This window comes from Saccostrea echinata, unplaced genomic scaffold, assembly GCF_033153115.1.
Source record: "Saccostrea echinata isolate AGI-Se365-2 ecotype Australia unplaced genomic scaffold, CSIRO_AGI_Sech_v1 ptg000016l, whole genome shotgun sequence".
NCBI lineage: Eukaryota > Metazoa > Mollusca > Bivalvia > Ostreida > Ostreidae > Saccostrea > Saccostrea echinata.
Genome location: NW_026889765.1, coordinates 25,448,935 through 25,473,509, shown reverse-complemented (window position 1 = coordinate 25,473,509; position 24,575 = coordinate 25,448,935). Strand labels below are relative to the sequence as shown.

At 32.1% G+C, this 24,575-nt stretch overlaps 1 protein-coding gene and 1 long non-coding RNA gene across 2 annotated transcripts in view; one reads left to right on the top strand and one right to left on the bottom strand.

Annotated features, from left to right (window-relative positions):
- The window catches only part of LOC133188593 (RRP12-like protein), a 387,635-nt gene that overhangs the window by 177,889 nt on the left and 185,171 nt on the right, over positions 1-24,575 (top strand). The window lies entirely within an intron of this gene.
- On the bottom strand, positions 7,992-10,775 carry LOC133189054 (uncharacterized). The gene is made up of 3 exons (XR_009721393.1): positions 10,566-10,775; positions 9,520-9,647; positions 7,992-8,179 (listed from the first exon to the last, which is right to left on the bottom strand). It is a non-coding gene; the product is annotated as an uncharacterized LOC133189054 (long non-coding RNA).

Here is a 24,575-nt window from a genome sequence, read left to right as displayed (position 1 = left end):
TATGTTCATGATTTGGTGAAATTTCAAAATGAAAAATGTGAATTGCGAACTGTAATCTTCCTCATTCTGTTTGCCAATGTCTTCCTCTTCTGTAAATATCAATAAGGTAATTGTTTCTTTTTGTCAATGAAATTTCATGGTGATTGTATATTTAATACTTTTTTGCTCAAGAAGTCTAATTTGTGCTAGTAAAACCTCAATTTTCTTTAGCTTTGAGTTTCATACAAAAATTCTTATATATGTAAAATATGGCGTGTGGCTTAGCAGACAAATATTTATCATTTATCTCAGCACAGTCTTCCATTATCACTTTTTCTGTAAATTTCCTATACATACAAATAAATCATATTTAAATCCGAACAATTTTTCTCAAACTATTTTTATTTTTACACTCACGGCAAATTTTTCATGCCTTGGATCCGCAACTTTGAAGAAACAGAAATGAGAGAAGGTTGTTTGTCAAACATTTTGACAACAGAAAACATACAGAAAAACGGAGTTATAAAGAGCAAGATAGTTGTCTAATGTAAATAATGATAGACAAACAGAACAGGTGTTAATATACAGATGGACTCAGGTTACTCTCTTCACAATATTTTATTATGTAGACTTAAGCTTATATAAAAGGGAATGTTAACGCCCCTTTCAATTCGCCTGTCGGGTGTTCATTTCAATTGGTCATGTTAGCATTATTTACATTTGTATGTACCGCTGCTTTCGATGTAAAAAAATAAACAATAGACGGACAAAACAGTACGTTCAATAATAGTTTATATAGTTTTCATTATCTCAATATTTGGGTTGGTATTTTAAATATTAAATCTAAAAGCCATGCAAATTCCTTTCATTATGACGTAAACTGTCCTTTTTTGTATGAATGGTATATTTAGCAGATCTCTAGTTGTGAATTACAGTTTTCTTAAGACCAGTAACATGTCATTTATTTAGATATTCAATTTGGTGAAACCGCAGACCACCATCAGGACAATGCATGTATAATTAAAGAATGATTTTTTTAAAATTGGGGGTGGGGTGGGGTTGGGTGGGAGGGGGTTGATATCTTAATAAATCTCTTGATGTGCACTTCCTCAGGATGGTTGCTTTTCAAGAATGTAAAATAAACTTTGTCAAGTTAAAAAGTTCCTAACGCATGGTGTAAGGAGTTTGAACATTATTCATATTATAACTTCCGCACAGAATACCTTAAGCATAATTTATTTTGTAAACAGGGGAGAATCCAGGCGAGAAACTCTAAAGAGCATCAAAGCAATATTTTGTCAGCTTCTCATGGTCAGTTTTTATTTTGATTGGAGATTTACAACGTTCTACAAATCAATTCACAAATGAAAAAGTTGAACTTAAAAAAAAAAGAAGAAAAAAAAAATGGATTATTTGTTGCATATACTTGAAAATTTTAAATCGTTGAAGTTTTGGAAATTACACCAAAATTGCGCCAACTTTTTATTATCATGTACTCAGAAAAAAAATGTTGTTCCACCTTGCAATTACTACTAATAGTTTAAGTGATTACATGATCATTCAAACATACTGGGTGATATTTGTTGTATTAAAGCGTGTAAAACCTATTCGACCTAGTTCATGTGTCTGCAATTTATCTAGCCCAAGGCCACAAAAGAAGTGACAAATTTTAATTGAAAAAGAGGACGATCAAGGCACTGTTTAAGTGTAGGATATATGTAAGTGGCCTATTAAAGCTGAACACTACTCATAAATAGGCATCTCCACACAGGTATATAAACCCTTCGATTTCGTTACACCTGATTGCACACTTGAAACTCGTGGCTGACATGTAGTATTCCTTTCGTGGTCTTAGATTTTTTTTGAGTTTATTCCTTGTTTTATGTGCATTTTCTGTCTGTAAATAATGCATTGACTTGTATATTTCATGTTACTTTTCTCCTGGCTCGGAAAAAGTGTGTAAAATTTGATAATTTCATCGCGACCGAGTAAATCGGCAATGTAAGATGTACGTCTTCTCAGGTGAGACCTCTACAGCGTAATACTTTAAACTGTTAAAAGGTCTCCGGGTTATATAGGGGTTGTTGGGATGGTGCCGATGAAATAGAAATATGGCGGACAATGTCTTTTACAATTAGTGTTCAGCTTTAACTTTGACTCTATCTTTGTCTTAGAGAAAGAAACCCTTTGGAAGGGCCTTTACTTTATGATTGAGTTCGGCTGCACTGTGTCTACAATAAGATGATTAAGGATATATTCTTCTGAAGTATCAGCAAATTCTGCCATACTTCCTTTGGTTTACCCATAAAAATAAGCATGCTTTTTTAACCCACTTTGCTTCCTATTTTCTATTTATATTTTGTAGTTTTGAGAATCTTCAAAAAAGCATTACATCGGCGCCGCGAGAATTCTATCGGCATTGAAAGCAAGCTTTTGACCACAGATGCTTGTGGACGTGAACCCCCCCCCCCCCGGGGTGGCTAGGGTATTTGTGTATTTATCTTCTTTCATAAATTGTTCTTATAGCACATGTTTACATGTATTCCATGTAGAAATTCCAAAAATAATGTTGAATAAACGTTTTATAAAAACTTGATCTTTCCAAGGATTAGTATACAGTTTGAAAGTACAGTGTTATGAGCTCGTAAAGATAAAATATACTAGTAAATTCTAATATCAAAACCCTGCCTCACAAAATCAAAGGAGACAAATATTAAATCAACGGTTAAGAGTATTTTTGCAAAGTGAAATTGTAATGCTGGTAATTTTCATGATGTTTTATGTCAAACCGTGTGCATGCTAAAAAGCAAAAGTATCAATGGTACAAAAACACTGTCACTGAGTTTTTGTAGAAAATACTCTGTAGAATCTATTTCTAAAATGAGAGTGAATTTTCCTGCATAATAAGAGAACTTTAACCTCCTAAAGAAATCCTAGTGCTTTACTTAAAAATATGGAAATGTGTCTTTACAAGGAATAAAATTTCTAACGTACATGTTAGAAATGTACTTTAGAATTTCTCACGTACTTTTCTAACATGTACGTTAGAAAAGTACGTTAGAAACATTGCGTACTTGCTTCCATTTTGAGAAAATGGAACATGCGTGATTTCAATTTTGGATAGATACTCTCAGTCTAGACTATTACATTTTAAACAATACTCAAAGACTACTATGCCTTTATATGATATCATCAGTGATAAATGCTATGTGAATTCTAAAGTTTAATTGGAAGAAGTAATAGCTTTTCAAAAAGCTTGCCTGACTAAGGAATTAATATTTATTATAACATATAAGCATTATTTGAAATAAATGTTGCCGTCGATTTTATTTTTGAGGGGTGGGGAAGGGGGTCAAAATATTTCATTACCTTACATTTTGAATACTTTATACAAAACATCATGTTTTTTTTTTATCTAAATTCTTTGCGACTCATATGAAGAATGGAAAATTGTTGGAAAGTGAATATTTATAGGTAAAGATATTTATTGTATCTCAAACAGGAATACGAGTGAATGTACATGCATGTGGATAAAATGTGGAAGAAGTTGATATGACATGATATTGAAGATTCTTTAAATGTTTTTAAATTTAAATGAAGTAAGTAATTAAGTAAGTAAAGCTACATATATTAGAATAGGATGGGTTAAAAGACAATTAGACAGAAATATATAAACATAAACTCTATGTTGATGGAACATGTGTACCATTAATACACAGAGACATATCCTTGCAGATACTAGGAATCTGTCGGCAAATTGTGGGAGACTTACACGGGGCTTTACTGACTTATCAGGAATCGCTTAAACAGGATCCATATCATGAATTGCAGAAAGCTACAAAACTTAGAATAGACTAGATACAAAATCAATTGTGTAGTAATGTACGTGCATATAATTTTTTAATTAAGGACAGATAATATAAACAAACTTTTATCAAAAATCTTAAAAATAACAGCTAAAATCATGTTTATAAAAGTTTAACAAATAAGTTTAAACGCACAGTTTTTAATTTTTCATTCAAATGTTCACAATGATGGGATATAAAGTGCCGAAAAGTCGTATAGATTAGTAAGGACGGCTACAGAAAGGTAGGTTTTTGAACGTCGATCATACAAAGTTTACAATTTCTTAATATTTTAGAAATTTATTATATGTATCATTTACAACCGAAATTGGTCCAAAATTATATACCAATCCGGGCATCGATGCTTTTGTTTGTGTCATCTCTCCTTAATTTATTAAATTTCTGTAACCACTTTGTTTTTGCAATATTATCACAAAATGCATTCATGGTGCAAACAGAAAATTGGCAGACTTAAAATTTTGCAGAAAGAATGTATTGATAAACCTGCTACAATCACGAAAAAAAAAACTTTCCTTATTTCTATTTTGATGATGTATGTATATGACTGTATGTCCTCTACATTGAAACACTTGTTCTCCTCATATAAATAATTTCCTTCGCCAATTGCTCGGCTCTTTGGAGTGAAAGTTGCGAGTCTTTCTTATGAGACCTTAAAAACCGAGGCCCCGTGTCACGGCAGGCGTTGGCACGATAAAGATCCCTCACTGCTCAATGGCCCTGAGTGCCGACTAAAGGTCTAAATTTGAAGCCCTTCACCGGTATATGGTGACGTCTCTATATGAGTGAAAAATTCTCGAACGGAACGTAAAACAACATTCAATCAATCAATCAAAGAAATATATGTTTACATAAGGTTTTCAGACCTGCCTACGCTTTTTATTCCAGATATGTATTGCAAATCCCCATTCTAGTGGAATTTCAGAGAAACATGCAAAGATTTAATCCTTCATATTTACCTACATAAATGTCTTATTGTGATTCTAAATAATTATTTTATATGTTGTATTTCACATTAGAATGATGTGCAGACTGAAGCCAAAAAATATATATCTTTAATTTCTCAGGCCAAACATTTCAAAATTCATTGCTGCAGACAGATTTTTTTGGTTGTAGCAAACGTAATATCTTTTTCCTTGTCATTCAATGATACATTTATAATAAACTAATTCTAATTTTTTTGTTCACTTATATAAATCAGAAGATGTACTAATTTTTTTTAAACCTGCGCTTTCTTAAAAAAAAAAATCCGGGTATATTGTTGTTATCCCGGTCCGACCGTCTATTACACTATTTTTTTCTTCAAACTCCTCTAACATTTTAAGCAATGACCCATTCATATTGTGGAATATGGTTGTTAGTGTCCTGAACATGTGCAATAAGATTTTGCAACTTTCATTTTCACCCAGGGGGCCAAAATGGGGGTCAAAAACAACATTTTCAACAAAAACCTTGATCCCCGAACTCTTTCATTTTCCGAATTGACTATCAGGGATGGGTAATGAAAATGTGTAATGGTAATTAAGAGTAGTTAATAACAAATTTCAATGTAATTGAAAGAAATGTGTAATCGCCGAATTTCCAATTACATTTAATTGTAATTTAATTAATCAATTTCGACAAAAGGCATGTAATGCACAATTACTTCTCAATTACATCCAATTACACTGATGTTTAATGAATGAAAAATAGCCCCCCCCCCCTCCCCCGTTCCCACCCCCACATCACACACAATTGAAGAAAGCTTAACTGAAATTGTGAACAAAATATTTTGATGATAATTTTTTTAAAAAGGAATTTAGATATTTCCCCTTTTTAGTGAATTGCTGTTTCCCTTTTGCATTTTCTTTAAAACTTCTGAATCAAAATAATCTCTTTGTGATTAATCTACAATTAAAATCAATAATTTTGATTAGATTGTTTATGAATTGACAGTTAAAAGACCTAGTCCAATGGCTTCTAATCCTTTTTTGGCCTTATTTGTTTACAGCTTGTGTAAGAAGTGATTCACAGGTGCTAATTGGTGCCCTAAGGTGATGTACATATTGACACTAAACTTTTATAGATATTTTACACACACACTTTGCATTTTTGGTAGTTTGACACACAACATGTCTGCTCAAATACCAGCATCAAAGAAAAAGGAAATATCAAGACAAAAAATATCTATTGTTTTACATAAATATTTCAGAAAGCTAAAAAATGACATTAAATTTTGCAACACATATGAATTAAGGTAAAACATGAGTACACTTGATACTAGTTTGTATCTAAATATCTATTTCTGTCACTTATGCCCCAGTGGAAAGTTTTTTCCAGTGTGGCAAGAAAAACTTACAAACCTGATAGATGTAGGTTAAGGGACACAATATTTGAAATTCTATACACAACATAAAAAATGTAAATGTAAAAAAAAAAATTTGGTATGAATTTGATATTAATATAAAGGAACGTTCATGACTCAGTGTTTTCTTAAAATGTAATTAGTAATCTAATTAATTGCATTTGTAAAGTAATTGTAATTTCAAAATCCTTGTAATGGTAATTCAATTGAAGGTTTAGGGAAAGTAATTTTAATTGAATTAATTACTTTCCTATGTAATGCACCCCTTCCCTGTAGCCCATTTATATTTTGGAATATGATTGATTGCAAACTGAATGGTCACTGAAAGGTTTGGAAAGGTGACTGTATGACAGAGCTCTGCCATTCAGTCACATTTTCGCATACTTTCAGTCACTATTCAATTAATTGAATGGCAGAAATTTATCCTATGTAGTGTCCTGTAGATGTGCCATAATTTAAGGTTTCGGAATTTTGATTTTCACAAGGGGAGGGGGACGGGGTTAGGGGATAGGGTCGAAAAACGACGTTTATCTACACTAACCAGATTCCCTGAACATCTCTTAGAATTTTCTCAGTAGCCCTTTCATATTTTGGAATATGATTGGTGGTGTCCTGTATATGTGCAATAAGGTTTCGACATAGGACCTAAATTGTAGGAGGAGTAGTGATTTTGAAGAAATTTCTAGTAAAACATGGAAACAGCATTTGTTGAAATCAAAACCTGATATCAAAAAAATTACGTATTTTAGTTAAGTCTACATGTGTATCATATCTATTGAAATTTTACCAAAACTGTAGGAGTAGTGTTTTGAAAAATTGTTTACATTAACAGACGAATGACATAAACCTTATTGATGCATGAACTTTTCTGATCTCTTGTGAGAAGAGTTGAAAAATGATCCAAATTGCTTTGATGGCCAACTAAATATTGAACAAAATTTCTCTATACAGGCCATTTCTAGTAAAGATCCATTATCTTTCTTTATTAGTTTACTGACCGCGTTTGACCGTGAACTTTTTTACACATAAAAAACAACGTGATAACCCTTATAATAAATTCACCCATACGGTGAGATAACTTTTATACCCAGTATTTAAATATGAAAAAAAAATATGATAGTAAAATTAGAGGATTTGGCAGATTTTTCAAAACAAATTTAACATTTGAAATTAAGCTTAAGGAAAATCAAATCTCAACCTTCATAGAGATAGTTTTAGACTAACATGTAAAGTGGAGGTTCAATAATCTTTATGAAAAAAATAATTTACCTTGACATTTTTTGCTCCCTGCTCAATGGCTTTCAACAAATCTTCAAGGTCATTTTTAAAATTATTTCTCCCGTTTTCTCTGGACCTTAAAATATACAAGACCAGAGGTAACTAAGAGGCCCTTTGGTCACAATGCTCACCTGAGTAATCATGGTCCTGCTTTTTAAAGAACATATGGCCCTCTTGTTCTTAAGAAACTTTCAAAATAAGATCTTTGATCTCTTATTGTGCCTCTATCCTACCTCATGGGGGCCATGATTTGAATAAATTAAATCTACACTAACTGAGGATGCTTGCATACCAATGTTACTCAGTTTGGTTCGGTTGATCTGGAGAAGTTTCCTGAAGATTATTCATTTCTAATCTACATGTTTTTAAAGGAATCCGTTAAACTGGGTTTGGACAGGTTGTGCTTTACGGCATTATTTGAATATTTTGTTGTGCAGTGGTTCTTGAGAAGAAGGCTTTGGCCATTAATTTTTCACAGTTTCCTCATTGTCTCCTCCTGAAAAAGAGTGTGGTCCTTTATATGGGTACAGCCCACTAATTGTTTTCCCATAGGCGGCAATGTTAACGTTTCTTCACATAGCAATGTCCCTAATTTTCGTTCAGCATTGAGTGACCCCTCAAATCAAAGCACATCAAGTTGTCTTTCCTTGGTTAAAATCTCGAGGTGGCATGTCAGATTCGTTTTCCGGCAAAATGCGTCTGTCTGCGTTAACCTCTGAAAATGAAAGTGAAAGTAGGGGATTTCAAGACTTCTCACTGGTGTTATAATACATAAAATAATTCTGCTGATCTTCTTGATAAATTACATCTGACAAGCTTTTTTGCAAGGGAACATACTCCTTATCAACAAGTATGAGGCTCAATTTAATACCTTATCACAGTTTTTTTTATTCAGGTCTACAAATTAAGGAACTTGTAATTTTTTCTGCACTACTTTCTTCTCCTACCGATTCTAAAAATAATTAGAGGTATGTACCCAATATGAAAAAGTATTTTCTGGATTTTACAACATTTTACATCCTAAGTCATACTACAGACTATGTAGTGACATTATGCCAAATTTCAGGAAAATTCAATCATTAATAAAGATTTTACACCATGCACAGTTCTGTATGCAAAATTCTTCTAAAATGCTTCCATCTAGCCACAACTGCACCCAAATTTTAAGTCATCGGTTAGCTTATTAATAAACTTATACCACTTTTATTCTCTTTCAAAACTTTAAATACATTAAGCAAAATCATAATCAAGAACTCATATGGGTCAATTTCTCTTATTTCAAAAAATCAATGCATTTTTGCACAAAATTTTATCATCCCTCACCCTTGCATTCATTGTTTCTCCATGATTAAGAAAAAATTAAGTTTACAAATACCCCGAAAGTGGTAAAAATAGAAAGTACTGATTATTTCCTGTCCATTGATGTATCATTCAGGAAAATTGGTGTAGCAATAAAAAAGTTATAAGCCTTTATATTCTTGTATACATTCATCTGTTTCAAAGCATTTTTTACGCCAGTGCAAGTTCACTCATCTATGATGTCATAATGACATCATAATAATGGATTGCTTATTAGACATGTAGTGTTACTTTTCCAGTACTTTTAATTAAACATGAAATTAAAACTAAAATATTCATTACAACTATAAAATGATAAAAATACTTGCATGAGCAGATCAAATAAATAGTCTACAGAAAATGTTTTGTTTCCATGGTAACCATTTTGTAATTTGTAGGAAAGTGAAAGAGAACTTTGAAAATTTTGAATTTCCTTACAAGTTGCTCATTCTGACTGATAAATATTAAAGAAATTTCAACTCTTATATTTGTTAATCTTAATATTTTATCATACACAACACTATGAATGTAATTGTTTTGAAATTCTTTTTAAAATATATTAGCTGTAAAATATATAGCATACATGTACAGATTAGTTTGATGGTCACTTTTATAGCTCAAATATTTAAAATCTACATTTTCTAAGCTTTAACACCCCCCCCCCCCCCCTAGACACACACATACACACACAAAGAAGCTTTAGAAAATTCAACTTACATATTAAAAGTACTGCCATCATTTTACATGTGAAGACTCAAGATGTGTTCAAATGAGTTTGTTTTTACTGACTGATAGTTTTAAACACATCTGCATGAACCTCGACATTGTCCTGTATCACCATGATCCTAAAAAAAATCAATTTTAAAAATGGTGCAATAATAAATCAGCATCATAAAGCACCTAAAACATTCACAGACAGACATCAAACAAACAAATCCTACCATAATCCTTTTATGCCCATAATTTGATATCAATTGAAAATTATGAATTTGCACTTATTAGTCTCAGCATTGTTAAATTACATGTAAATTAATAATACAGGTAAAAAGCATGTTTACTGACAATAATTATACATTAGACAAATACATGTAATGCAGTTAATAAAATTAAAAAAAAATGTTAGTGTGCATGTTCACGCACACACTGCTTAAATTCTACGCAACTGTAGCCTGACCGACTTCTTTGAAAGAATGCACATGTATGTCCTCGTTGACATGTAATTCTATTCCATGAAAATAAAAGTTTTCATTTACAAATATTGTGATAAGGCATGGAAACCTTTTTTTTCTTTACCTCTTTCATAAAATGACAAATGCATATCACCTACATACTGCAAGACTCTGCACTAGGTAGCACTAAGCAGTTTTGATAACTTACTGCCATTCTACTTTCACTTTGACCTTGAACTTCACTGATTACCGATTCCGACCTCATTTGTGAAATTTTGTGTATTGAAAATAAACAATAGTGGTGGATGTACTTCTAAAATAATTGTTCCTTTTCTAAATATCTATTAATGGCTCTGAATTAATAAATTGTATAAAATCGATACATTTAATTTACATGCTACATCTGTACACAATGGGAGATATGAGCATAAGCTGTCTGTTCCTGGGGGGGGGGGGGGGTATTAACAAATCGATTTGTCTCAAAATACGTATAAACAAATTCAAATTTGCTTCTTTCATAAATTTAAACAATTGGAAATGATAGTAAACAATGAGTTCAAAACAAAGTAATGATCTATGAGGATTTTCTCTTACCAATAGGCTCCTCATATTGGGTACAGCCCACTAATTGTTTTCCCATAGGCGGCAATGTTAACGTTTCTTCACATAGCAATGTCCCTAATTTTCGTTCAGCATTGAGTGACCCCTCAAATCAAAGCACATCAAGTTGTCTTTCCTTGGTTAAAATCTCGAGGTGGCATGTCAGATTCGTTTTCCGGCAAAATGCGTCTGTCTGCGTTAACCTCTGAAAATGAAAGTGAAAGTAGGGGATTTCAAGACTTCTCACTGGTGTTATAATACATAAAATAATTCTGCTGATCTTCTTGATAAATTACATCTGACAAGCTTTTTTGCAAGGGAACATACTCCTTATCAACAAGTATGAGGCTCAATTTAATACCTTATCACAGTTTTTTTTATTCAGGTCTACAAATTAAGGAACTTGTAATTTTTTCTGCACTACTTTCTTCTCCTACCGATTCTAAAAATAATTAGAGGTATGTACCCATATGAATAAATCTGAATTGTTGAATAGTTTGGGGAAACATCCCCTACTCGTGCCCTCTTATGGATGGTTTCTTAAATAAGTGTCGCGTTTGAACTCTTTTCATTATCTAAGTAACTGACGACAGGTGCTCTCTATACACATTGCATCGGTTTATGAAATAACATAATTTAGACAAATAAAACCATCTATTCGAAGTAATTCATATTAACTTTAAAATGTTTTGAAAAGAAAATTTTATTTAAAAACATAAATATTTGTCAGGATGCAATATGGGCGCTTTCTTTCCTTTCCTTTTTTTGGAGTGGGTAGAGTGTTGTTGTTTGTCACCATTTTCAGCGAAGTATTCTCAAAATTAATTGGGTTTACTACAATTTATAGATTTGCACGTCACATAGCGTTAAATCAGATAATATCCCTTTTTCTTTGCACACCTTCTAATGTGAATTCTGTCAATGACTGTTCATTTTGCTCAGGTGATCTTCTGTTTTGCATTAATGATCCATTGTCTGTGTTGATTTTATTTAAAGCTGGTTTGTTTTCTGATATAGTAGACATTAAGAAAGTAATTGTTCGTTTTGCATCAACGACTTTTTACCCATTTACCTTTCCATATTTCAAATGTAAATAATCTAATAAGATATTTTTAATACATGATTCTTTTGGAATGTAGATACAGTTTGATACATGTCAAATTCCATCATAAAGCCCTCATGGTATTTGATTATTTGAAAAAGGTGAAAATAAAGATCAGCGGTCAATCTAAAAAAATCTACAAACAAAACAAATCTGTGAGCAGGGCATAGAACACGGACCCCCAAAAAGGTGGATTCAAGTGCCCAGGAGAATAAAGCATCCCCTATTGGCCGGGGACCCACGTTCTCAGCCTTATGTATTGATCAGTTAGACGGAACATATTCTGTGGTCAAATTAAGTATAAAAACAAAGGCCTAACAATTGACATGATTAAAACACTTCAACCAAAATACGACCCAATGATAGGTTATGTTTGCTAACAATGTCATTATAACGACCATGGAATTTACGAAATGCTGTCTTGAGGTGAGATTGTTTAAATCCCTGTAAAATCATCTTAAATATCAGTATCCTGCCTCGGTATAACAAGTGATATTATTATACTTTCATGTCAATTACTAAAATCTGATTGGTTTAGACGCATTTAACAATCCGTAATGTTACCTTCAGCATTACCAACACAATTGACAATGGGTAACATAACGAAAATGTTACATGCTTGCAAATCATTCGCGTACGGTTCAATATGTCGATTTCAAGTCCACCGCAAGTGTTTTCTTCTTCTCATGTAGAAGTTGTGAAAAGAAAACTGTTTCATACAAATATTAAAAACAGGTCGGTTAATAAAGGAACACAGTTAGTACCCATCAAAATTCCAACATTTTATTTGAAGATCTGGTTTCCGAAGACTACATAAATGTTGTCAGTGAGGAACTCCAGCATTCTTTTAATATCAACTTCAGAATACTTGTGTGTAGAATCTGTGTGATTTTAAACGAAGTAATTTTTGTTGATGACCAATCACAAGTTACGAAAATTTCCAAGTTTCATTTTTTAAGAAGCAGTCGCATGTATGAATCCTTAACTAGTTGTTTAGTCAGACCTTAGTTTGCATATATATGTAGATATGAGGACAAACACCACCAAATGTTTTCCCATAGACTTCCATACAAATTCCAATCTCTGTCACTTATATATATATATTCAATTTTCTAAAAATCAGTCACTGTGCAGCAAAGTTCAACACCTCTTCTTCAAAATTCCACCACGAAAAATATACTGTGCCGCGGCACTTTTCCTTTGAATTTTGGCCTGTTTACAACTGGTATAGATCCGCACTGAATGAAAGTGTCCAGCAAAATACCACCCCTCATCTCAAGTCTTCTTTTATATGTCCTATATCTTTTTACACATTCTGTTATGTCACATATAATTTTTTTCACTTATATTTCACTGTCAAATTCCACCACAAAGATTTTCTGTTAATGACCAATCAGGACTCCTGTCAGCTTTTCTTCTCCGCACAACTTTGGGTGTCCAAGATGGCGCCCCCCTGTACCTAGGCAATTCTGGTGTTTTCCATGAATATTCCCCTACTTTCTGTTTAAAATTGAACATGTGTGATGCTTAGCAGGCTTGATGTGATTGCTTTCCTTTTTTTCTTCTCAAGACATAATTTTAAAATTTATATGACTTTCTGATTTTTTTTACCTATTAAATTTCATAGTTTGACTTTAAATTTCCAAAATGTTGCATTTATGCCTTTTTTTTAAAATAACAACAACGACATGTAGAAGTTGGTTTGGATTGAACATATTGTATTATTTAGATGTTAAAACAAATTGGACTTAATTCTTAAAACTTACAATGTCATCTCCTTTATGACAAATAATTTCACAAAATAATGTTCTAAAAATTTAAAAACACTGGACCCTAAGGACAATAAGATTATCTGCTCACATTAACTATGCATGTATAAAATATGATTTCATGTAGTATGTACAAACATAAAAAAGGATCCAATCTCTTTTCAAAAAATAAAAGCTTTTATTCACTCTCTCGTGCATATTCACCTACAAAATATGTACAGAGCAAATACATACAAGTATCAACGAAATTACATGTATTTAAATCTATGCTTAAAATTAATAAATTAATATATTCCTCCTTCTTTTCTTGATGGAAATGGAATAAGAGCACCCGCAATGTAAAATATCTATAACTTAGTATAACAGGGATCAAAATAAACGTTAATTCATGAAATTGATATTTAGCTTTTACAAAGGGGGAGGGGGCTATATTTACTCCTGCTTCAAAACTAACTGCGGGATTTTGAACGAAGTATTTCTTATTGATATAACACTGTAATTAACTGTCAGTAGAAACTATTTAAGAACATATTTTATTGGAATCCTTCTGTCAGTAGTGGTAAAATTCAATTCATCGCCATGCCGTGTGATTTCATCTATTTCTCTCTATTTTTAGCGTCGATGATTGAAATCCTGGAAATATGTCTTTTTCCTGTGTTCGGCATACATATGTGTGATAAGATTCCTTGAATTGTATTGCAAATCACTCGCACACAAGCAACATTTTTGGCTAAAATTTTACGATAATTTTTATTTAAATATCATTATTACTTTTAACACTAACTTTTGGAAAAGTATCAATTACATTATAAATTATTTCTTGTACTGTTTATTGCATTTTTATTGTTTTGTTTGTTCCAAAATTAGTAAAATTTGTCTAATCCGGACTCTGAGTACTCCGGATTTTTTCCATTCCGGCTATAAAATTTAGTCCCATATGCACTTTTTAAACAAATGTATTAGAAAAAATTCTGTGTAGACCGGATACTGTCTATTCTGTATTCCGAACTGCCATACTGGTCCCAACTGCTCATAATTAACGGTAATTATTTCCTCTAATCCGGCCACGCATAATAACCTGAGTTACTTCAAAGCAATTAACACCTTTTGTGAAGATTTGCTAACGTGGGTTTGCATGAGTGCCATGAGACGAACTGAAACGCGGCGATGACACAGCCCACTTCAAGAAATATAAGATTAAATTACAAAAAAATAAAAAAAAATAACCCACACATTTAACTTTGTTTTAACTCCATATCACACAGTATAATAAAAAATTAATACAGTGTAGGTACACGATTTGCAAATCAAAATATAAATCGGGATCGAAACTCAAATGTCTCATCCCAAAATGGCGCCATTACATTGGAGGGAAGACTTGTGATTTTTACATAAAAATTTCAATCCAATAATTATCAAATCGTAGATAGTTGAGTTTATAGTTTTATTGAATGCGCTCTTTAACATGCAAAACCCGGGCCGCGTGATATATATGTATAATATACGAGTCTGTAGATTTGGACTCCGGTAACCTTTCACGTTTAGTCCCAAACTTTGTGGACGAAAAAGAAAAAGAAATACAGTAAGTCATGTAATGCTCTTTAATAATTTCTAGACTCTAAAATATTGATTGATTTTATCATTTATTTATATATTATATATTGTACTCGTAAATAACACAACGAAATTAAATTTGAAATATTTTCCTGCATTTTCCCTGCACCCCAGATTCTGTCTAATTCGGCCAAATTTTATGGAACCGGGGGTAGCCAGTTTGGACAAATTATACTGTATCTGATTATTTATATATTGGTAAAAATGAAGAAACTATATTTAAATGTAAGAAAATGGCAAAATTAGAACAAACATTCTATTTCCAAAGCTCGTCAAAGCATGGAAAGACAAGCTAGGGAGAAGGAAGGAAACTTCGGAAGAAAAGGTGGTCATAAGGAAATTGAGATAAAGAGGGAATAATAAAGAAGGAGGAACAAAATGTGATATTAGTAAATATATATATATATATATATATATATATATATATATATATATATATATATATATATATATATATATATATATATATATATATATATATATATATATATATATATATATATATATATATATATATATATATAAAGGTAATAAAATTATTTAAAAGGTATTAAATTAAAATTAATTGTCTATGAAATATCTGCAAACAATTTTCTGTTTAATTATAAACATTTCATTGTGAAAAAAAAAGTGATCCACTTTTTACTACACCGTAAATGCGTCAGATTTTGCATTTTAAAATAACAACAAAATTGCATGCAATGGTAAGATTTGATATAGTATATTACTGTAATATAGTTCTTTGTTTAATAGCAAATTATTTTTTTTTATATTTTGAAGATTTTTTATGTGATGTCCTACATGTAGTACTATTTTCCTGTACTAATTAGGTCCTGTCGCCTGATATGTTGCCTTAACTTTGCTGCGATGCATATGGATAAAGTCATTTACGAATGTCATCTTGCACGTTGGAAGTTTTCATGAATAAAACTAAATCTGTTACATGTTATTAAGAATCAATCACCCATGGAGATATCCAGATGATTTTTTTTGACATCAGAATGCCTCAGCTTTTTCTAAATTTTTCAACATAAAGTTTTGTGACCTGCAAAAACTTACTTTTTTCAGTTATATGCTCTAATCAATCAATCAACCTATTAAAATAATATTTTTTGGCCGGAAGAATGTCCTTACCTTTATATACAATGCATTATTTTTGAAAAGTAAAGCCTTGTAATCTACACACGGTATTTAAATTTCTAACAAAAATAAGAATATCTAATAAATATCTAAAAGACATTGCTTAAACGACTTGATCGGAATTTGTTATGTCATTTTGCCCAATATCATTTCAAGCACCTTGCTCTCCTATTAGGCATCTTAAGTGTCTGCTTAATCACACAGTTCAAGTTCAAGCTTGTTTGTTTAAGCACATTTTCAAAAGTGCATTTAACAGATGTTTTCTCAAAGATAAACCGATCGCATGCTTCCTTGAGAAAAGGATTATGAGCTAATTCTGAATGCTAGAACACTTTACAAATGATACACATTCTCTAGGATAAATGGGCGACTTTAAAAATTCTAACTCGATAACTGGGAATTATGAACTTGTTTGACAGTAAAATTTATATATCATAAAATCAGATAAGTGAAAGTTATGCCTCTATTTTCAATCTAGGTGTTACTGGTCTATGTAGTCCGACAATGCAAGACCTTTAGGAAAAGGGTAGCAATGGGTTATATATATATATATATATATATATATATATATATATATATATATATATATATATATATATATATATATATATATATATATATATATATATATATATATATATATATATAATTTTTTCCTACCAGATTTTGAATATTCAATATTTGGATTTGAATATTTCAATCCACTAAAACGTAACAAAAAAGTACCCATTAAGGAGGAGAATTATCCTGAGCTGCAAAAAATCTAGCTATTCAATTTTCTGCACATTTTTTTTTAAATAATTATTACTAATTTAGTATGACCTACACTCTTAAAGCATTTCCATCATAATATTTCTTCCCTTATTTAAACTGTGCCCTGCAGTGTCTCTGTGGAGTTTATATACTTATGGGCTCATTATTCCTTCCACAATGGGAATTATTAAATGTAAAAATAAAAATGCATGTGAATATGTATCCCTTCCAATATTTTAGAATATAGAGTCCTTAAAAATGTACATTGAAAGAAAAACATGTTTTTGTATATCACCATGTAATCAACATATATTTGATCTTGGTGCACTATCGAAGTGGTTTGACGCGCACTGTAGGAAAAAAGAGGAGTGGATCAATCATATCAAAATTTGAAAATATTTATGTAAACATAAACTTTTAGTTATTTTTATATAAGATGATAAAACACAACAAACTGTACAATAAAATGCACAAGGTGCGATGATTTTATATTGTTTGCAATTACATAAACAGAGACAATGTCGAAATCAGTTGAACGTTCACGGTAGCTCAGTCGGTAGAGCGCTCGCTCCGTGATCGGGAGATCGTGAGTTCGAATCTCGGCCGCGACTGACCTAAGTCAATAAAAAATGGGTAGCAACTGTTCCTTCGCCATGCGCTCGGCACTTTGAAGTAAAAGTTGCAGGTCCTTCGGATGAGACCTTAAAAACCGAGGCCCCGTGTCACGGCAGGCGTTGGCACGATAAAGATCTCTCACTGCTCACTGGCCCTGAGTGCCGTGTAAAGGTCAAAATTTGAAGCCCTTCACCGGTATATGATGACGTCTCTATATGAGTAAAAATTTCTCGAATGGGATGTTAAACAGCATACAATCAATCGAAATCAATTGAATCACGTCACCATGTGTCCTCCCCTCCCTTTATTAAGGAGAATATAGGCGTTCCCCTTCCAAACCTTCCCTGCACCCCTTTCAAGAATGTGATGGTGATGATCCTGCATTAAATTTGATTTTGAAATGTTCCTTTCTCCCATACCTAATTACTCGGCTTTTTAGCTTTAATGTCCTTTTAATTTAAGAGAGTGAAAAGTGCGAAGTATGCAATCTGTTGATCTTGAATGTGAACATAGGAACCACACATTTTCGATTGATTATTAAAATTTAGGCCTAAATGTAAAGTCAAATTTCGTAAATGGTCACAAGCGAGAGAAAAGGATGATAGCTGGCATGGGGATTTGTATTGGCAATAATTATATATATACGGCATGAATGAAAGTTGTTCTTCTCGCTGGTCTTATCAAACTTTTTTAAAAACAAACAAACAGACAGAAAAGGTCGATTTTTAACCCTCATTATTCAGTCTTGTCAAACGGCCCCTCATATAACAAAATGTTTTACACGTGAAAGAGAAGTGTGTTGTCCACTAACATTTGGAGTATAGTTCCCCCCATAGACCGATCGTTTAAGTTTTTGAAAAAATGAAGCCAAGTATGAGGGTTTGTGGCCATAGCTTTTTCAAGCACAATGAATTTTTTTTCAACACGAGCACACTCGTTACGGGTAAATATTTTCATTGGAAAGGTGTCTCGAATAGTGATTGTTATTTTCTATTTCAATATTTTGCTTATTTGTAATACGAACGTTTGCTGAAGTCTGTTTAATAAGTATTTTTTTCTTATAAGGTATTGGAAGATTCGGCTTTCATAACACGGACGGGATGGTGTAAATGTTAAAGTATTGATTTTCATTTTGATGTCACTATCGTTGAATGCCGTACAAGTACAGACTAATCAATGAAAACCAGATTTGAGGCTAACATTTAACAGTAATGGCTGCTGTCTCAACTTAGCTATACAGTGCGGTGTTTCCCGTTTTAACAGGCATAATATATTCAAAGAAACGAAAGTAAATTGTTTCATCACTTTACCATAAAATTACTGAATGTAAATAAAAATATTGAATTATTGTTAAATATCACTATTTTGTTCATTGTTTCTTATCATGGACAGCTTTGCAATGCTTCAGTGAATGCACAATTATCAATTCTTTATACATAATTTGCAGAATGGACCACATTCCTCGCCTATCAAAGGTTTTGTATTTCGAATGTGTCATACGATAGGAACGCCGACAGAAGTGACAATCAGAAGAGATGCAAGGGATGAGGAGGACATGATAGAGAAAAATAGGCCTACTATTATGAAAGTCAAGAAAAATGCTTAGCGGTAGTTATAGGGAAGGATTCAAGTTTGATGCATCTGACCTGGATTACATGATGTGGTATTGTAATTATCAAGTTATAATGTCATCTCTACGTTAAGAGCTTACAATTCATCAAAATATGACATTCTTCTCATGGAGGACATTGATACACCACCTGGTTTTGTTAGGCTACAGCTTCTTACACGGCTATGATCCGATGTCTTCAGTTCATCAGTCATTCCGTTCAATGGTAGAATTTATGTATCAAGTTTTTTGTGGAGACAGGTATGGTTTAAAGACCATTCTCATACTTATTAAAATGCATCTTATCATGGGCCTTGTTTCAGTAGTGTCATAGGATCTGTTTCACTTGATAGAGCCGTTTGTTTTACTAGCAAATATTGGCCCCGTAGTACAGTACACTGGGTGGAAAGATGCCTTAGACACAAATGGCCGCCTGTGAGCGTGCTTAAAGATATTTTACACAATAATTATCACTGTGTGGCTATTGGGAGTAAATGTACTACCAGTGAAAATGAATTAGAATGGAGATTGTCTTTTTCTCTTGCCGAACAGAAGCTAGTGTACACCATGAATCACACCCAATTTGTATGTTATGTTATGTTATAAAATATTTCTCACTGAAGTTATCAATGACAACTTGGAAGAACCATTGTTGTGTTCTTATTTCATGAAGACTACAATTTTCTGGTTAATACAAGTTGGAAATGTGAGATGGTGTCCGAACACTTTATTGGAATGCTTTTGGAAATGTTTCAAATATATCATTCTCTGTGTGTATCGTGGTAAATTCGCCAATTTTTTTATTCCTCAGAACAATATGTTTTTAAACAAGATTGTCGGTGTTGCACGTGAATCCCTGTTAGAACAACTAAATCAGTATTACCGAATAGGCGTAGTCTCTCTCCTCCTGCATAGTCCAACACTCAGATCTATCCTTGAACCAGCCCTCAGCCGTCCGTCATTAGTGATCCCCTTTTCTGAAGTACAATTTTTCGACTTAAGTTGCCAATCTTGTATTGAAGTGTTCCTTAAAAATGAAGTATCAGCTCTTCATCGTATTGATTTCAAGGATTGGTTTTTCTATTTAAAATCTGCAGACACCTTGTTACTATTGTCGTTGTCACCATACCGTTTATTAACATTACAGCTATACATAGCCGATTTCTTGTTCTTTCAGCCTTCATGATTTCCAACAAAGCCTCATATTTTAAGCACAAACATATCTATTATTTAGATAGAAACCTTTGCAACATGTTGAAGTTGTCTACACGGATAGGAACCATCTCACATTCACTGTATTTAGCTTTGTATTACTATAGGACAGGGAGATATAACGAAGCCCTTTATGTAGCTAATCTTACTAAACAAAGACTTTCAAAGCCCTATATTTTGTATCAAGACCTTATTGAAGGACACAGATTCGGTAAAGATATAGATTATCGATCCTTGTCTAGAAAAATGAACATTTCCTGGGTAGAAGAAATCAAACTTTATCATGAGGTACATTATATTGAAGAATTAACATTAGAAAAGCAAAAGAAAAAGTCAAACAGTGATGCTATTTTTCTTCCACCATTTGTATTAGTTGAAACGCTTTCTGTATTATCAAACTACCGCCTTGGCAATAGATCTCAGTATCTACAGTCACTGACAGACCTTCACACACTGCTCCTCTATGACAATGGGAGATATGTTCCGATATACCACAGAGACATATCCTGGTATATACTTGGAATCTGTCAACAAGTTGTAGGAGACTTAAATAGGGCTTTAGACTCTTATCAAGAGTCACTTAGACAGGAACCAAACAACGACATACAGAAAGCTGCAAACTCCAGAATACACTATTTACAGCAACAATTTATTAGAAATATACACCTGTAATGTGAAATCACATGTATTTACATTCAGTGTTCTATATAATTATGTAAAGGATATCATATTGCAGAAAAAACTGTTGAACAAATGTGTAATATAAACAATTTGTATAGCTTAAATGAATAAAAATACATGTACAGACATGTATGCATCTTGCAAATGTTGATAGAACTTCCAAAGTGAAGAAAAAATCTTTTTATTTTGGTGTGCTACAAGTGTTCTCTTTTTGACATGTTTTTCAAGGACTAGGCAAAAGTAGAGGTTACGTTTTGTTCTGATGTAACTATTAATATTCTAGAAAGACAAGTACAAACTGCTAACGCTGTATTTTCTATGTAAAAGTTTAAAATGTAATTTTGTTGTAATTATATTACACACTCTGTGTTACGAATTTTCTCATGTAGAATCTATTCATTGTACAAGAGGTTCAATAAATTCTTTAAGTTTTTATAAACATGTAATCTTGCATTGATTTCTTGGAAACAATCTTGAATTAACCCTTGAGCAAAATTTTAAAATTTACCAAAGCCTGCAAATTGTACATTCAAATATTGTTATATTTGCTTATATAAAGCATACGGAACACACACACACACACCCTCACCCCCCCCCCCCCACACACACACACCCTCGCACACACAAACACACCCTCACACACACACACACACACACACACACACACACACACACATATATATATATATATATATATATATATATATATTGAATGAATTTAACAAAAGGATCATTTCTTTATAATTTTTTTAAATAAACACTCTTTGTCCTGAAGTTGAAAAATTAGATATCGAAATTCTGCCGTTTTATTTTCTTCAAATTCATTTTCAGTAATTTCCTTGCTTTTCTCCGTTCACTATTCTGCAAGTCAGCTATGTTAAGGACGGTAATGGGAAATGTGACCGTAATGCCTTCTAAATGTTTTACATTTAATAATCCCTGTAAAATAGTAACTATAAAATTGTAGGAAAAGTAATTTAGTTACCTATAAATTATTTTTTTAAAAAATTTATAGTGTTCTATCTTTTTTGACACTTCCAAGGAAAAAATGATACGTCATGGAAATTTTGAATTTTAGATTAGAAATTAAAAGAAGAGCATTCAAAAAACAAGCACAAAAATTATATGTCTTAGGTTGATATACTTATCTTGTGAATCAATGCTTCACCTGAATTTTTGGGTACCCTTATTATACAACTCAAATCCGTTCACGGTAGCAGCGCTCGCTCCGTAATCGGGAGGTCGTGAGTTCGAATCTCGGCCACGACTGACCTAAGTCGATAAAAATGGAAAACAACTATTCCTTCGCCATGCGCTCATCACTTTGAAGTGAAAGTTGCAGGTCCTTCGGATGAGACCTTAAAAACCGAGGCCACGTGTCACGTCAGGCGTTGGCACGATAAAGATCCCTCACTGCTCAATAGCCCCGAGTGCCGAGTAAAGGTCAAAATTTGACGCCCTTCACCGGTATATGGTGACGTCTCTAGATGAGTGAAAAATTCTCGAATGGGACGTAAAACAACATACAACATACATACAACTCAAATCATTTCATGATTTGAACATTTAATGGAAAATTATTAAAACTTCCAGGGAATCTAGATAACATATGGGTCGATTATCTCGCCCATTTAGATAGAGTTGAAAAAACCATTATGCTTAAATATATATTGGTAGAATTTTGGTACAATTTTGTTAAATTTTTAAATGTATTGATTTGAGAATACCCTAAGCAAATTTTATTATTAAAATAAAAAAATGAATTTAAATTTCTAAAACAGATCTCATGCATGAGTAATACAAAACAACGGCATAGACATTTTTGGAGCACGTTCTCGCATCTACTTATCAATAACGATGATTCAGTTACTGAGGAAGAATATAAAGAAGCAGATACAGGTGTAGTACGTTTATTAGAATAACGTCAAATACTTAAGTGATCAAAAATTTTACAAGAAATAAGAGTAAATGCTACTTCCAGCTTGTGTGATTTGACCTCAGTAGGTGATCACTCGCCTTTCAGTAATTTCCATAATACAAACAGAACTTCGTATATTAAACAGTCAAAATCTATCTGTTTGTTTAAATAAGGGTTTAACAATTATGTGCCCTTGGTAAAACTAAAACATTTTAAGATTTAATGACAGTTTTTGTTTTTCAAAATGTTTCGTCTCTTCAATGGAAGAATATGCCTTATGAAAGAAATGATACACAAGAGAGAGGTTATACTTAATGACTTGTATTTGTTTGTTTACTTTATTGAAAGAGAGAGAGAATTCACTTGAGTTGATAATTATTTTTGTTATTATAGGTAGAGGTAGAATTGTAATGATCTTTTCTGTGTGTGTGTTCGTTTTTGATTTTTGTTTTTTTGTTTTGTTATTTTTGTTTGTTTGTTTGTTTGTTAATTAAAAGCAAAAGGAAAAGAAAATATTCCAAGAATTTCTGGCAACTATTATCAATTCCTTTCTAAAGGTATATGCATCTATTTCTAGAAATCTCAGAAGAAAAATGGTACGTTAATTATAAGCAAGATCGAATTGAATACGTAAAATACGGTAAGAATAATTCCAAAACATGGATACAATTCAAACAGAAAAAAAAAACTTGACGAATGTAATTTTGCAATTTCGAAGTGTTGGTGATGAAAACTATATTTTGTTTGAATCTGTTGCACATAATAAAAAAAATTAATCGTCCCATGGAAGCATTCAAATAATCAATTTTTCCCGACAGAATGCCCAAGATTTTATTTTCTCAAAATAAAGGCCTATAATTTGCACAGGACATTTTAATTTCTAATATAAGAAAAAAAAACATATAAATATACATCACTTAAATGACATTATTGGACGAGTTGTGATGAGTCATTTTCTTTCAATAACATTTCAAATTCCTTACTTTCCTATTGGGCATCTCCAGTATCTGTCTTATCACAGTTAATTCAAGTACAAGTATTTATATTAAGCACATTGTAAATATTTCAGTTACCAAACATCTTCTCAGAGATTACACGGTCGTGTGCTTCCTCGAGTTAAAGCTGTAAAGAGTCCATTCCTGATGTTACCCTATTGAATGCAGCACTTTACAAAAGATGTACATCTGTTATAAAAGGATGATTATTCTTTTTATTTCCAACTGCAGGACATTTTAAACATTTTAGACAATAAAATTTGAAGATCTTAAAATCTGGTAGGTGAACCCTAAAGATATGTATTCATTTTCCAGTCATTTACAATTATTATTGAACTAAGAACTCAGTTTTTCAAAACCTTCAGAAGAGGAACTGTGTTGGGTGCAATTTCAAATCCTTTGAATAATAAAAAGCAAACTCCAATATATCTTTTCAAAACCAAATGTTCATTAACTTTTGTTTAAATTAATGTCTCTACAATTTTTAAGTCATTGCAGTCAAAACAAAAATAAATTACACAGAACGAAAATGCGTAAATAAAAGATTATATATATGTACCTGAATTCTATTCATTATCAATTTAAAAATGCAACTG